The sequence below is a fragment of the Zingiber officinale genome, chromosome 10B, assembly GCF_018446385.1.
Source record: "Zingiber officinale cultivar Zhangliang chromosome 10B, Zo_v1.1, whole genome shotgun sequence".
NCBI classification, from domain to species: Eukaryota; Viridiplantae; Streptophyta; class Magnoliopsida; order Zingiberales; family Zingiberaceae; genus Zingiber; species Zingiber officinale.
In genome coordinates, this window is record NC_056005.1 from 32,024,699 (window position 1) to 32,030,803 (window position 6,105).

The window sequence follows — 6,105 nt, forward strand, 5'->3', positions numbered from 1 at the left end:
AGAAATGGAACTGAGTTCTTGTGATATTCTATTATTCTTCTCTTCAATTCTAAACATGTCCTTCAGAAGTTCTTCATGATTCTTTCCCTTTCTCAACTCAATATCATTACAAATCTCACTAGATTTTGTCTGCAAAGGAGGGGGATCTTCTTTGAACCATTTTGAAACTATGTTATTAATCTTTTCCCCCAAATGTTTGAACTCCTCATTCTGTGACTTTTGAATTTCGACATTCTTGGGTGGTTGAACTGCATTTTGTTTGACGGGCTCTCTTATATATATGACTTGTACTTCTTGAATTTCTGAGGGAGATTCCATCCAACTTTTGCTCGACCATCCATGGAGGTTCAATGTCACTTGATCAATTAATGTGTAAGCTTCTTCTATGCTCTTGTCCATAAAAGAACCTCCAGCTGATGAATCTAACAAACACTTATCTAAAAAAGAAATTCTCCTATAGAATATGTGTAGAGTCAGTCATTTCTCCAAACCATGATGAGGGCACTGTCTTTGTAGACTCTTGAATCTGTCCCATGCTTCAAATAATGATTCTCCATACGCCTGAGAAAAATCTATGATATAATTCCTCATATAAATTGTTCTGCCTGGAGGGAAAAAATGATTCAGAAACTACTGCTCCAATTGTTCCCAACTTGTGATGCTTTGAGGACGGAGAGAATATAGCCAAGTCCTTACTTTATCCTTGATACTAAAAGGAAATATCAACAACCGAACTGCATCTGCTGATACTCCTTCACAATTCACCATATCACAAAGCTCTAGAAATGTCGCAAGGTGCAGATAAGGACTTTCTGATGTTTTTTCTCTAAATTTGTGACCTTGTATCATGGAAATTAACTCTGTGTCTAGTTGGAAACTTCCTGCTTCAATATGAGACTGCACAATAGGAGATAAAAATCTTGCAGAAATGAGTGTAGAAAAATCTCTTAATTCCCAACTTGACATGTTAGTGCTCATGGATATCTAAAAAAAATGATGAAAAAAAATGAAAATGAAGAATTAAAGACAAGAAATAAAATGCTATATGAAAAACAAGAAAGACAATGCAGAATTTAAATTGTAAGAAAAAAAATGCAGTGCTTTTGTTTTTGGATTATGTATATGGAAAACAAATTGCAATGTAAAATGGAAAAACACAAACTATTCACAAGTCTAGGTTAACTAAATTGCTAATCTACTAAGGTTAGTGCGAACAGTCCCCGACAACGGTGCCAAAAACTAAGGTTACATAACCGCAAGTGTACGGTTTCGTCGTCAGTAATATAAAAGATTGTCGAACCACATGGACTGTTGATTAAGCATTAGAGATATCGCAAAGTATGTTATCTAGACTAACCTAAGATTGGTGAGAAAAGAGATTAAGAGAGAGAAGAGGAAAGTGAGAAGAGAGAAAAGAGAGAACTGATCTTGGAGGGAATGAGCTTTGGGAGATGGATTCTAGGATTTCGGTTTCATTATAATACTAGGAGATACTACATAGATTGCTTAGTTTCCATCCTCTATGTCAATGCTCTTGTAGGAAGTTAGATTAGCCAATATCCCTAAGTACACGTAGGGATGATCCCAGTAAAATTCTGTAACGGTTAACCCCCCTATCACGAGGGCGCCTCGGTAGATCACTTGGATACATATCTAGTAAAGAACAATAAGAATAAGGGTAGAGGTTCGGTATGGTTGCCTACTTCCTTATGGAGGAATTGTCTCTCATTTTAAGAGAATGTCCTAGACGTCCGTGAACGGGTTACCCTTGTCACTAGGGCCCCTCGAGTATACGATCTGAAGCACTCTCTTTACGAGAGCAGCAGTTACTAAGGGATTGTTTCTCCATTTGAGGGAACATCTTAGGTGTCCAGAAAGGGTTACCCCTGTCACTAGGGTACCTTGGTCAATACGCTCTAAGGTATCCCCTTTGTGGGATCAACAATACTCCACATCAATCAATCAAAGCATAGAAATATAAACATGTCATACAAGCATGAACAAGACATTGACAAGTCATCGAATAGAAACAGGATGAATCTACATAGTTCTACATCTCCATCATATTACAAATACTCCCTAATCCTAGAAGAGGATGTCTACTCCATTGTGGGGGAAGAACAACCCCAGAACATAAAGAAAAGCATACTTACAACCCTAGAAGGAAAGGAAGAAGAGATGCTTGTTGATTCCGATGTCTTGGGGATGCTTCCTTGCTCCGGAGATGGAGGGATCGTGAAGAGACGACAGTGGATGAAGCTCGACGGCTTTCCCTGAGGGGAGGAATGAAGTCCCAAACCAAAGATAATCAAAGAATAGGGTTCTTGAGCCTTTTATACCTCCTCCACGCTGCCCAGGAAAACTAGGATTTACAAGCGTCTGGTAAACCAAGTTTTTCACCCATTAAACCAGGTTTTCTCGTTATTCACCCTGAACCAAAGATGTAGCCCTTGAAATTATCTTCAATCTGATACTTGGATCGAGCCCTGGCTCAAATCAAACTGAAAGTTATGGCAGTTCGAAATTTGGTCTGCAGTCTGGGCGGAGGTCCAGTTGAACCCGTGGTTGGGAGGCACGGCCGTGCCATTTAGCACGAGAAAAAAAAATTCTTTCTCTCTATTGGACCTGAAGCAAAGTTGTAGATCTTGAAGTCAGCTATGTTTCAGTATAAAGAATAGTCCGAAACTCTAACGAAGCACAAAGTTATGGCCGAATTATGATCAGTCTACAATCTACCCAGAATTCAGCATAGCTCTGTTTTGGGATGGCACAACCCGTGTTCTTCGTCGCACGGCTGTGTGGAATCCACACGACCTCACACGGCTTCCTCTCAGATTGAGTCACACGGCCATGTAGGGTCACACGGCCGTGGCCTTCTTCGTCTCTGCCGAGGTCACACAGCCATGTGGATTCACACGGTCGTGACCTTCCTCGCCACTGGAATGTTGGCACGGCCGTGTGTTACTTGGCCACGGGATGATTGGCACGACCATGCCATTCAGCACGGGCAAGGCCCTCTTCAAATCTGGAATATATGCACGGTCGTGCCAATTGGCACAAAGAACAATAATGGCCACACGGCCATGTGGCCTACACGGCCCAAGCTCCTGTGTTCGTTTTAGCTCCATTTTCGCTCCAAATAGTGTCCTGTCAATCAAAACACATAAAAGAGCAGATCTCTGAACAAAAGAGTATTTATGATGAGCATATGAATAAAGAGACGATTATGTAAAGAATATGCACGCATAAAGTAAGTGAATGTGCATTAAAACATGCATAAATGATCATACTATTTACACACATCACACCCCCAGACTTGAACCTTTGCTTGTCCTCAAGCAAAACCCACAATCTAGATTCATGTGGTTAAATAGTGCGTCATAACATCTAGCAAGTCAATCTAATCCTATCAAATGATTTCATTGGTGACCAAGATATAAAAGTAGTCTGAGTATGACCTAAGTAGTAGTCCTCCGTGCTCAGTGCAAAAGTGGCCTAAATTTATTAAGTTTCAATCCCTAAGTCTAGTCAAGTCATCATAAAATTGTGTTCCTTATGCTTTCAGCTATAGACACTTACCTGCCACACGCAAGGTTCGTTCCCCTCAAAAATGCTATGCTTCGTCTACACAAGGTCTCAAAGGAATACTCAGTATCAAGAGAAACATAGCATTCATTTCCCTAGTAACCTAACTCGGTCTCAAAGGGGTGAATTACTAGTTTCCACTCACGACAACTATTTTTTATCCCTTATTATTATTATTTTTTTCTTTGAATGTTTGAAAAGTATCAAACTTGAACAAACCTTCAAATATATATATATTTTTTGGATTGATTTTTCCAAATGAGCTTACATGATCTGAGTTTATCCAGTAACAAAAATGTAGTTGAGAGGTCACCATAAAAGCACAAGTACTAGTCCAATTCTATGAATCATGACTATTTTAGAGTTATCAACCATCAAAATAGGCATAGTGTATAGAGGTCCTAAAACAAGGTCAATACTTAAACTCTTATAGTAAAAACATTGCTCACTTCATGCTATCATAGATAGAAAAAGATAGATCACTAAACATACTAGCACATGGACCACATAAAATCTAGAATAGATGTGTTGGTATTTTGCAATAAGGAACAAACAATCAACAATCGTGATGTGATGTAAGATGCAACTAGCAAAAATTTTATTATGCAAAAAGAAGAAATAAGCAAAAACTAAACAAAACCAAATGCATCCCCCTAGACTTAAACTTTTCATTGTCCCAATGAAAACTAAAAATAATGTGGAGGAGATTTAAAGTAGGAGAAGTTACCAAATGATGCATGCCAAATGCCCATGTCATTAACTTCTCCACCATGTAGTTGCACTCCTCCTAATCTTTAAGTCCTATAAAAGAAGGTAGATAACGAAAATTAAGTAGAGGGTACATGTTTATTATAAAGAAATGAAACTGGGAATAATTTAAGATATGAATGAAGACAAAGAAAATGAACTTGGGTTGCCTCCCAAGAAGCTCTTGTTTAAGATCATTAGCTCGACCACCTCATTAGATTTAACGAAATCACGATCTTAGAGGGGTAAGATATTTTAGAACCCTCTTACCAAGGGCTTTTATTATGGAGGGAGCTTTCATCAAAAAGTGAAGAATAACTCTCTCCATCTTCGTCTTCTTGGAAATTCTTTAAGGAGGTCGAAGACAGTTCAGATCGAGCTTCCAATTATAGGTCCCATGAAAATCTGCACACCCAAAAGAAAAACATACCTCTCCCAAGCATGCTGTCAGATAGAACTAGAACTGTATTAGTATGAACTGAATATGTATCAAAAATTGAATCACATCCAACAAAATCAATTATAGGTACCTCTATAAAATCTTCCAAAAGATCACTAGAAATACTAACCTTGCATTGCTGAGAGATACCTGAAAGTTCTAAACATGTGGATGTGACTTCTGAATCTTGTATTGGCTCTAGCTCTGGCTCAGGTGGTGGTGTTTCAATAGATGATGATTCTTGGGACTCACCCATATCTGCATGAGTCTCTACACATTGGTCCACAACATGTTCAACCCTTACAATTCTTACCTCTAAGGGTTGTGTGGACGAAAGAGGTGATTCTTGAGATGCTGCTTCCACAACGCAGCTCCCTACACATTCTTCCAAATCATCATCATCATCATCATCATAAGCATCGAAAAGTAAACCAACGCCTATATCTTCAATAGGAGAATCAAATAAAGGAGGATCATTGTCTTCATTTGCATTTTTAAGTTGATCTACCTCAATACATTCATCATCTAAAAATTCAATGTCACTATAACATCTTGTACAATGTGGAGGAAGATCTAAAAACTTGTTATCCATTACATTATTATCACAATCCTCATATGAAGAGTCTTCATATGCATAGGGAAATCTGCACTCAACCATATTTGGATCACAGAATTTGCCAAAGTCTTTGTTTTCACTAGCCCTCACCAGCCTTTGTGGAAAAGGAACCTTTAGTGAAGGTCTTGGGAATGGTTGAGCTTGTGATAGAGGTTCAAACTGCTTGTCTAGTGATGGTGTGATCAATCGTTGGGGGAAAGGTACTTGTGGCCTTTGGGAACTTCCTGGAGAAATGAAACTGAGTTCTTGTGATATTCTATTATTCTTCTCTTCAATTCTAAACATGTCCTTCTTTAGAAGTTCTTCATGATTCTTTCCCTTTCTCAACTCAATATCATTACAAATCTCACAAGATTTTGTCTGCAAAGGAGGGGGATCTTCTTTGAACAATTTTGAAACTATGCTATTAATCTTTTCCCCCAAATGTTTGAACTCCTCATTCTGTGACTTCTAAATTTCGACATTCTTGGGTGGTTGAACTGCATTTCGTTTGACGAGCTCTCTTGTATATATGGCTTGTACTTCTTGAATTTCTAAGGGAGATTCCATCCATCTTTTGCTCGACCATCCATGGAGGTTCAATGTCACTTGATCAATTAATGTGTAAGCTTCTTCTATGCTCTTGTCCATAAAAGAACCTCCAGCTGATGAATCTAACAAACACTTATCTGAAAAAGAAATTCCCCTATAGAATATGTGTAGAATCAGCCATTTCTCC

The 6,105-nt window shown here is 38.5% G+C and overlaps 1 non-coding gene across 1 annotated transcript; it reads left to right on the forward strand.

The window, feature by feature from the left end:
- Positions 1 to 487: 487 nt before the first annotated feature.
- On the forward strand, positions 488 to 593 carry LOC122030761. The gene has a single exon (XR_006125600.1). It is a non-coding gene; the product is annotated as a small nucleolar RNA R71 (small nucleolar RNA).
- Positions 594 to 6,105: the final 5,512 nt, after the last annotated feature.